Source organism: Panonychus citri, unplaced genomic scaffold (assembly GCF_014898815.1).
Source record: "Panonychus citri isolate SS breed McGregor unplaced genomic scaffold, ASM1489881v1 Contig00138, whole genome shotgun sequence".
Classification (NCBI taxonomy): domain Eukaryota; kingdom Metazoa; phylum Arthropoda; class Arachnida; order Trombidiformes; family Tetranychidae; genus Panonychus; species Panonychus citri.
The window spans coordinates 4,874,978-4,885,666 of record NW_026515543.1 but is presented as its reverse complement, the minus strand read 5'-3'; positions in this window follow the sequence as shown (position 1 = coordinate 4,885,666).

Below are 10,689 nucleotides of genomic sequence, written 5' to 3'. Positions count from 1 at the left end.
TACATTTGTAAGGGAAATGCCTCAATCGACCCCCATTCATACTTAACCAATAAGAAAAAGAGTTAATCATCTCAAACAATTAACTCTTTTCCCGCTTCTCCTTTGTTACCACAGAAACCTTTTCTCCATCTTGTATATAAACAAGTTCCTTCTCTCTCTCAAAAAGAGAAGCAACACACCAATACCTCAGCTTACAACTACTTCTACACACATTGTATACTCATTGTTAGTCATACCCACGTGTCAATTACCCTTAATTACTTATCTTACTCTTCAGTATTTTCCTATTCCTATTTCCGTCTCCTCAATAATTATTCTTACAAGGTGTATCTATACTGTTGTCTCTATTCTCAATAAATATCTAAGTTGCTCCAAAATCTATTTGTCGATAATAGCGCCGGGCACAAAAGTCGTTCGACCTTTGTCCTCGCTATTTCTACTCTTAGGCTGTAGCTTTCTCGGTTGCAGGTTTTGTAAGGCTGCCTTATCCACATCCCCCAGCACAACCCTTACAAATGGTGGAGATGCCTCCCTTTACTTATTAAGTGTTTGTGTCTCTACATTGACCTTAATCAAGGTTAGCGTGTTTCTTGTATCCACGGCGATACTAAGAGTGAAAAGTGTCGTGCCCTTCAGCGTAATTACCGATCAAAATTGATCCAAGCAACTATAAATTATTAGATCTTTCAGATCAATCATCTTCTTCTACTGACTCTTTTCAACAATACATTGCTTCACCTTCAACATCTTTCAGCTCCTCATCTACACTCGATTTTACAAACCGTCACCTTCATCTAACACCTATTTTCGATTGGTCAAATAGCGACCTCATCTCTATTCACGATAAAACAATGTCTACTGAATCAACTGTATGGGAATACACTTCCAAAAAAGAAAACAAAGAAAAATTATGCGCCATATTTGGCATCAGTCTCAAGAACCTTGAGTATGGTTCCTCAACAAAAGCTCTTCGCGCTGCAGTGATTACAGCGGCGATGGTAGCTGGTTCGGTGGATGACCCCTCAAAAATTAATCAAGAAACCCTTCTCGACCCAAAATGGTTAGAATGCCCCGAAATTTTCAAAAAGATGCGTCAATTTGGTATTACTGATGACAACATCAGAATCCTTTTCAATGAAAATGCATTGGGTAAGTCTCTCGATAGACAAACATTAAGAGATTTAGGTTTCACCAAATATCAACAAGATTGTTATTTAAAATGTTTTCCTCTCTTTGAGTCCAATGTTGACCCTGTCGCTCACCAGAACCAAATCAATGAGACAATTATTAATCAAAGTGATGATGAACTTGGTCGTAATGACTGTTCCTCACCCTTACCTATTAGACAAGATTGTGATTTTAGACATCATTGTTATTCTCCTCCTCCCGTTTACATAGGAAGAAACAAAGAAATCATTTCTGAGTACGCGGAAAATAGTCGAGAAACCTTTTCCCAGTGGCTCAATAAATTAGAAAGACGAGTAAAAATCTATAGAATTAAAGATGAGCAAGCAATTCAAATTCTCTCAGCCCAAGTTCCCGATAAGATCTATCAGAAGATCGAACAGATTCAGATTAAACACAATCATCCTTCTTTCTCTTTCTTATTAACTAAGTTAAGACAAAGTTATTTCGGAGAACACGAAATGATGGAAGCAACAGAGAAGTTGTTTACCAAAAAATTCATTAAGAACACTAATCCAAACGATTATGTAAATGAATTAGCCGATGCAGCTAGATTAGTAGTTCCTCAAATCCCTGAAGAAGCAATATTTTTTCTAATTCTTCATCTCTTGCCTGAAGAATTAGCCTTTGATATTAGACATGATTTGACTATTAGAACCCTAGATCGACTAATTTCCGAATTAATCATTCATAACAGTAAATGTAAATACGAAGCAAACAAATCAATTGATGAGAATTCTACTCCAATTAGAAAAAACGCTTCAACTACTTCTAGAGGTAGAAACCAGAATTCAAATTCGAATTCTTTTAACAAAAATAATCAAAATGAACGCTCCTCTTACCGATCTAGAAATCCTAATGCCTCTACTCCTAATAACAATCAACGAGTCAGAAATCAAAGTCAATCATCAACCCCAAGAAGAGACAACAATCAAAGTTATTCAAGATCACCACAAGGTCGACCACAAGGTCAAAGAAATCAACGTAGGTCATTCAACAACAACAACAATAATAATAACAACAACAACAATCAACCATCAAACAATTCTTCACCGCCGATTAATCAATCCGCACCTACACCTACAGTATATTGTTCCATTTGCATGTCAAATACTCATGCGACAGAAAATTGTTCTAGGAACATCAATATGATTCTTCCTCATGAAGCTTATATGATCAATTCACCTTTAGAACCTATCACATCTACTCCTGAAGTATTTTATAAGAGACCTCAAATCATCATTAATCTTGATCATCCTGAATATAAACAAATCACCGCACTTCTTGATTCTGGAGCTGGTATCACCGCGATGCGAAAAGATACAGCAATTAAATTAAGAATACCAGTCTATCAATCTAATCACTATTTTCTTGGTTTATCTGGAAGAGACAGACCTGTGAAAGCGACGGGTGTTACTCAATTACAATTCCAGGTGGATAATCCATATAAACAAAATCCTTTGGAGGTTTTCGTTTTCGAGGATCTCCCACAAGAATTTATTCTTGGTCGGAATTTTTGGTTTTGGTCAAATGTAAATTTGGCTGCTGTTTCCAATCATGGATGGCTACCAACTAGAAATGGGAAACCGATGAGAATTTCTCTTCGAATACCCGATTCTAGCACATTTAACTATTTATTTCACACCCAATTCCCTAAAATATATGGTCCAGCTAGAAATATTTCTCCTGAGCGCTATCAATCACCGCAAGTTTGTTCTCAACTTTTGGATCAATCATCGAATTTCACCAATCACCAAGGACCAATTCAAGCACATCAACAATCTTCTAAAAATCAACCTTTCAACTCCACTAACTCTCCTACTTATGGAAGAACAAGGTCGAACGACTATGTTCAACCAGAAGTTCCTCCCACCTCATTCTCTGATCGTAGATCAAGGTCGAACGACTTTGAACTAGCATCAGAACAACCTCAATACAACTCCCACCAATCATCAAATCAATCTACAAATCAACTTTTAACTCAAGCAACTCATCAAGCAACATATCATCATGAAGTTTTAGCAATCGACACAACAGAAGAACAGTATCAACAAATCATTCAACAATCTAAATTAGATAAAAGACGAGATGAATTTCCTGTTGAAATCAGCAATTTACAATCAACTTTAAACAATGGAATCTCAAAAGATTTAAACAATCATCAAATCTCTATAATGAAAAATTTTCTCAACAATTATCAATCAGTCTCTCTTCATAAATACGATCTTGGCTGAATACCTGCCGACGTTGTAAATATTAGAATCGATCTGGGATCTCATCCGATACCGAGATGTAATTATTTTCGTTTGGGGCCAATGAAAAGAGATATAATGGATAAAAAGATTAAAGAATTAATCAAATCTGGAATCATTGAACCATCTAATTCATATGGTGGTTCCCCTGCTTTCTTAGTTGAAAAACCTGGTAAGAAAGATTGGCGATTAGTCACCTCTTTTAAAGAGCTAAACTCACTAATGAGAACAAGAACATATCCAATGCCGAACGTGGATGACCACATTCAAGCATTAGCTGGATATAAATATTTTATCACAATCGACTTCGCACAAGGATTCCATCAGATCGAGCTTCATCAAGAAGAAAGAGAAAAAACCGCCTTTGTTACCGAAATTGGTAAATATCAATACGTGAGATTACCTATGGGACTCGCTGATTCTCCCGCCTACTTTCAACAATTTGTAAACAAAGTCTTTGGAAATTTGTTATACAAATGCTGCCTCGCTTATATAGATGATATTATCATCTTTGGAAAAACATTTGATCAACTAATTGATAATGCTAATCAAGTCTTTCAAAGAATCAAAGACATTGGTTTAAAAGTGCAACCTGACAAATGTAAATGGGGTCACAAGGAAGTTAAGTTCCTTGGACACATCATCTCTGGCGAATCTGTCCGCCCTGATCCTGAAAAAGTCGAACGTCTAAGAAACTTTCAACCGCCGAAAAATATTAAAGGACTACAAAGTCAACTTGGCCTCTTCAATTATTTATCAAATTACATTAAAAATTATTCTACTGTTGCTGCAATTTTATTCGAGTTATGTTCCAAAAAGACAAAATGGGTCTGGAACCAACATCATCAGAAAGCTTGGGAATATATAAAAAATCAATTGATAAAAGATTGTCTTTTAGTTCAATTCAATCCTGATTCTGATCATCGATTAATGGTGGACGCAAGTTCAATAGCTGTTGGAGGTATACTCATGCAAAGAGATAAAAATTCAAGTGATGAAAACGATTGGAGAGCTGTTAGTTATTTTGGCCAGAAATTAGCTAAATATCAGATTGCTTATACAACAACAGAAAAAGAATGTCTTGCTGTTGTCATTGGAGTTTTAAAATATCAACACTATTTGAGTGGTAAACATTTCGTGGTCGTGAGCGATCACTGCGCTTTATGTGCACTCCCTAAAATCAATTTTAAATGTGCAAGGTTGCATCGATGGGCAACCCTCTTATCTCAATTTGATTATAAGATCGTTTACTCAAAAGGAAGCGATCACCCTGCTGACTGTTTCTCTCGATCTTCTGAATGGAAACACAAAAGAATCGGAGAAATAGATGAAGAAGATTTTTACAAATATTTACTATTTGCCTACGAAGACAAATGTCATGTCATGGTAAATGAACCTCATGTCGGTCCTCACAGTTTACTTCATCATACCAATTGGATAGATAAAGAAACTTCAACAATTACAAATTCTGATTTAGATGATATTCAACTAATTAAAGAAACAAATCAAAAAGAACACATCATGTATGTTAGACAAATCGCTAAAGAAATTGGTGAACAAATTGGTCAACCCGAAATCATTGATGACAAATTAGTCTCAAAATTCATCGTCACCTCTGAACAAGAGAATCAAGAAATCAACGAATCTAATGAAATCAAAAAGCATCAAATTAAAGATTCATTCATCAAAACTACAATTAAACAATTAAACAAAGGTTTAATGACAAGATATTTCATCTTAAAACAAGGTCTCCTCTATCGTAAAATAAACGACAATAAAATTGCTATTGTCCTTCCGCTTCATTACAAGAGAAAGTCTATAAACAATATCATGAAGAATCTATTGGAGGACATTACGGATTTAAACCTACTTCGAAGAGAATTAAGGAAGTATTTTGGTTTCCACAAATGGATGAGTGGATTAAATCCAAAATAATTAATTGTGAAACTTGTGTAAAATATAAACACAAAACAACTAATGATCATCGACCTAAAGCTATGCCAATACCAGATCAACCTCTCGATCGTATCCAGATGGATATTGTTGGTAAATTTAAACCTTCAAAGCTGAGAAATCAATATTTATTTACCGCCGTCGATGTCTTCACTAAATATGTATTTGCTCAAACTTATCGTAATCAAGAAGCTAAAGATGCTGTTAAATTTTTAAAATACATCATTCAATTCATTGGACCTCCTAAAGTGGTACAAACTGATAATGGTCCTTGCTTCAGATCGAAAGATTTTGCTGATGTTTGTCAAGAGTACAAAATCAAGCATCAAAGAACAACCCCCTATCGGCCTCAATCAAATGGTTTGATTGAACGATTAAATGGAATCATTGGCAATCGCATCAATATGTTTACAGAGTTAACTAAGGATTGGGACATTGAAGTTCTCAATCATGTTCAAGCTTACAACTCATCTCATTCCGAAAGCTTAAAAACAAGCCCCTATTATCTTCTTTTTGGAAAAGAACCTAATACACCTTTACTAAATGAATTCGAAATTCAACCGATTGCTACAACAAGTGAAAATCTTCAAAAACTTCGTGAACAGCATCACAAATCAATGACGGAGAAGCAGCAACAAAGAATTGACTCTTCCCTCTTCTCTACCTCCTTTCAAAAAAGGTGACAAAGTCACGTTAAGCGTTCAAATTCAAGATTATCTTAGAGGTAAAAAGTTAACCGCACCCTATAAAGGTGACTACATTGTATTAGAAGTGTTTGATTCAGCAGCTCTAATTACTAATTTAAAAGGGAAACAAATTATGGTGAATTTCTCTAATTTAAAATCATTAGGTGAAACTCAAGAAATTGAAGATTTGACAAATCTTCAGAAAGACAATGACTCTCAATCATTAATTTCAGAAAAATCAGATGATGAAGATAATTAATCAATTAATTCATCACCCAAGTTATCATCAAATCAATAATTAATTTAATCTATCTCTCTCTCTCTCTTATTCAAAGCTTAAACTCCAAGCATAATTAAGATTAATACTTAAAATTTAATCTTCTCTCCTTCATCCGATTCAAACTAACAATAGATTAATTAATCATCTTAGTTATAATTAATTATCTCCTCTTGATTCACTGAATCAATATTCATTGATACTAATTACAATTACTATCAATTGTTTTCTCTAAGATTGATTCAAATGGTCAGTTGACTAAATTTGATATCTAATCTTCTCTTTCATTCACATCACAAACAATAGATTAGACCCAATTAAAGTAAACAGTCGATCGACTCATTTACTTTCACTGGTCAATACAATCTAGTCAGGAAACAAATAGTCAGTCGACATTTTGTTTTCCAGTAAAGCTCTTTTCCTCACAAGAAGAAAAGACGAGCGTCCTTTCATCTTGGGTACCATAGCACTTCTCCATTAAACAAATCGAATGATTTATAATTAAACGGACAATGTTACTTATTCCAATAGATACTCTAGAATAAATTCAAAACAAAAAACAAAACAGGTTAATAAACTCGTAATTAAATTAAAACAAAACAAAAAGGAAAATTGCAACTTAGTAACATTGAGATAGAACAGCACGGAAAGTTCCATTAGCTCCAAATTATAAGATCTTTCGAACGTGATCCGATCGAGTCAATTTCATTCTCCGCTTGGTAATCCCATAAACAATTAACTGTAACAATTAGTTAATTCTCACAAATCATATCTCATCAATTAGTTAGTCACTGAATCTCATTTCTATTAGGAACATCTTGTTAAATTGATTCTTTCAATTTAAACATTAGAAAGCAACAAGGTCAATCGACTTTGTATCCTTTCTCTTATCCCATTATTCCAAGTTGAATAATGTAAAAGCTAACGCCTTTACTTTCACAAGGTAATGGTCAATCAACTATCACCTTGGGTCACAGTTAGATTTTCGTTCCAACCAATTCAATTTCAAATCTCCTCTTATTATTACCTATGGTACAAAAGAAACTAAAAGGAAGAAATTAGAATTACCATCTAGAGTAATAGCTACAGAAGCTCAACTCTTAACCTTTCACTTATTTACATTGAATTAACAATGATTTCTAATGTCGAGAGAGAAAATCTAATTAAAGTTTCAAGTCGATCGACCTGAATCTCAATCAATCAATTCAATTGAAACAAATTCAATTTTCACCACAATTACAAAGCGACTTGGTCTCTTGGACTCACAAGAGCTGGTCAATTCAATTGCTTCAAATTTTCTTTGTCATCGAGAGTCAACCAATTTAATGCTTTTTCACCACAAATTTCATATCTAAATGAAGCTCAAAACTTAATTAATCTAATTAGAGAAAAAATTAGAAATTAAATTAATAATTAAAATTAATTAAATTAATAATTAAAAGAGGACAAAAGTTGATCAACCTTGCACCTCTTTAGTCACCAATGGAGATAAAACAATGGCTCCATCTATTAAACACACCCCTTCTTCACCAATCAAAACTTCCGTTTCCACCAAAAGAGAATAGAATTTAAATTTGTTCTTTTCTACTTCATTTACTCTTCTCATTACTTTCAGTTAACATCTTAATTATTAAGATTAGTTATTAACATTTTTTGTGTGTTTTCAAATTAAATCAATTAATTGTTGGTCTTTTTCTCTCTTATTTTAAGTAGATGAAAGGGTTCAAGGTCGATCGACTTTGAACCCAATCAATTAATTAAACAATTAAAATCTAAAGATTTAGATGAATCTTCAGCTATTAGCTACCATTGAGCTTACATGTGCTCTTTACCAACAACAATACTAATTGATTTAATTTACTCTTTTCAGCTATTTTCAAATTAATTCAACTAATTAAATCTTCAGCTACCATTTATGTTTCTCATCTCTTCTCACCTTTTCCAAGATAACATCAGTGTTTAAACCATAAGGGAAAGAAGTCGATCGACCTCTCACCCTACAATTGGTTCTTCTTCTTGTCAAGAAAAGAGACAAAGGTCGAACGACTTTTGACTCTGATCTGACCTTCTTCTCACCTTCAATTAACAAGCCGACATCCACCGACCACTTCCATCGTCTCTCATCAATCATCCCATTTGGCTACAATTATGGCAAATACCGAGTTACCGTTGCCGCTGGTGAACAGCGAAGAAACCAAACAACCCAAGTTCAATCAAATGACTTTGGAATCTTATAAAAAATTCATCAAATTGAAAGTATTAGCCAGCCAAAGCTTCATCGCAGATCGTTGTTTTTCATTAGCTTTCACCAAAGTTAATATGACTCCAGGTTATGTTCCAGTGAATGAAACGAACAATCATCAAACCTTCATTTGTCTTCTCTGCGATCAAATTTCATGTTTTCCGATGGAATGTCCCGAGTGTTTTCTCTTCTATTGTCGATGTTGTGCTAAATTTCTTCATGTTTTATGGCGAGCTCATAATAAGCTTCCTCTAACAATAGATTTTAATTCAAAGGAATTCAAGTTAACAAATAAAGAAATCTATTGTCTTCTTCCTACTGATGGTTATGGTGAATGCAAGCTCAAAGAAGTCGATCAAAAGACTAAAGAATCAATAACTCAATTGAATGTCAATTGTGTTTATTTTAATTGTAAATTCAGTGGAAACTACATCAATGTTACTACTCATATGAGAAATACAATTCATAAGGACGATTTCAAGTTCGATCCAATCAATGTAGCTGCCAGTTTTTTAAAAGAAGATGAAACTTATGAAGATGATCCTGAAACTATTGCCTTTTATCATGAAATGTTTTCTAATTCTAATCAAGAGGAATTGGCCTCAAATTGGCAAGATAAAATTGCCTCAACTTTCGATTCAATTTCCGAATCAACTGAAACAAATTCCGTTTCTCCAGTTTCACAAGAAGAAATATCTTCAATTCCATTGCCATCTACTCCTCCTGGTTCTCCTAAGCGATCATCTGACACATTTTCTCCTCAACAATTAAAAAAGAGATTAACTCCTCTGGAATATTTAACCAGAAAAAGTAAACAAAGAATCGATGCTCAACTCGCATCAAACGCATCTTCATCTTCATCATCAACAATTCAACCAAATAAAACTCCTAGTCATCAAAATGAAATTATAATTAATGATTCATGGGATTCATTAACAGAAAAAATTAATTCATCAATGGAATCATCAATCGATGAAGAAGATAGTGAACTTTTATTGGCTACAGTCTCGGCAAATTCAGCACAATTTAGAGCTGAACAAAATCTTCGCAAACGTTTGAATAAACAAGCAAGAAAACGAGGTGATTTGAATTTTTATATTCCTCCTGTACTAAGAGTCGCCAGACCAACATCACCAAATGATGGTTGTGATTGGAATGACCCTCCGCCGAGTACATCAACTTCCAAATCAACATTGAGTTCTAGTGACATTTCTTCACTTCTTGACCCTCTCTCTTCAATTCCGGTGAATCCATCACCTTCAACCTCTTCATCACTTACAGTTTATCGTGATCCCCGAGTGTCAACCTCAAGTGAAAGCTCAAACCCTAGTGCTTCTGAACAATTAGCTCCATCACCAAGAACCTCAACCTCTTCTCAACAATCAAGCCAATCAACTTCATCATCTCAATTATCTTCATCTCAACAATCATCATCATCATCACAGAACGACAAGGTCGACGACTTTGTGTTCTCTGAACCTTCCAATTATCAACCCAAATCATTACAATTCCACAAATTCACAGAGAAGGAAATTAATCAAATCAAATCAAAGAACAGAAGAAAAAGACTAAGACAAAGAAGACGAGATCCAACCAAAGCGAATCGCAAAGAGAAAGCGAAAAGAACCAAAGTTTATAAAAATTTATTAGCTGCCAAATCTGAACCAGCTAAAACGAAAATGTTGCCGCCGCCGTACATGATCGGTTTAATCGCAGCTAATTCAATGCTTTTAATGAAAGATGGTATAACCGCTTGTGCCATCGACATAGAAAAACAAACTATCATCATGAAAAATGGACGTTGTGCTAATGTTCCAACATGGATCTCAATTGTTGATCATCATGGTCACATTGTTTATAATTCATTCGTTAGAAACCCAATCAACTCAAGTCATCGGTTTCTAGCTGAATTTCATGGTTTATCATGGGACGATACCAAATGGGCTCCTAATTTTAAACGTGTTCGAGCCGAGGTAATCGAAGTCATTAGACGTTACCAAAGAATTATTATCGCTGGCGATATATGCGATTTTATGGATTTATACATTTCTCCCCATGATTATTTATATTTATTACCAAGAATCATTGACGTAA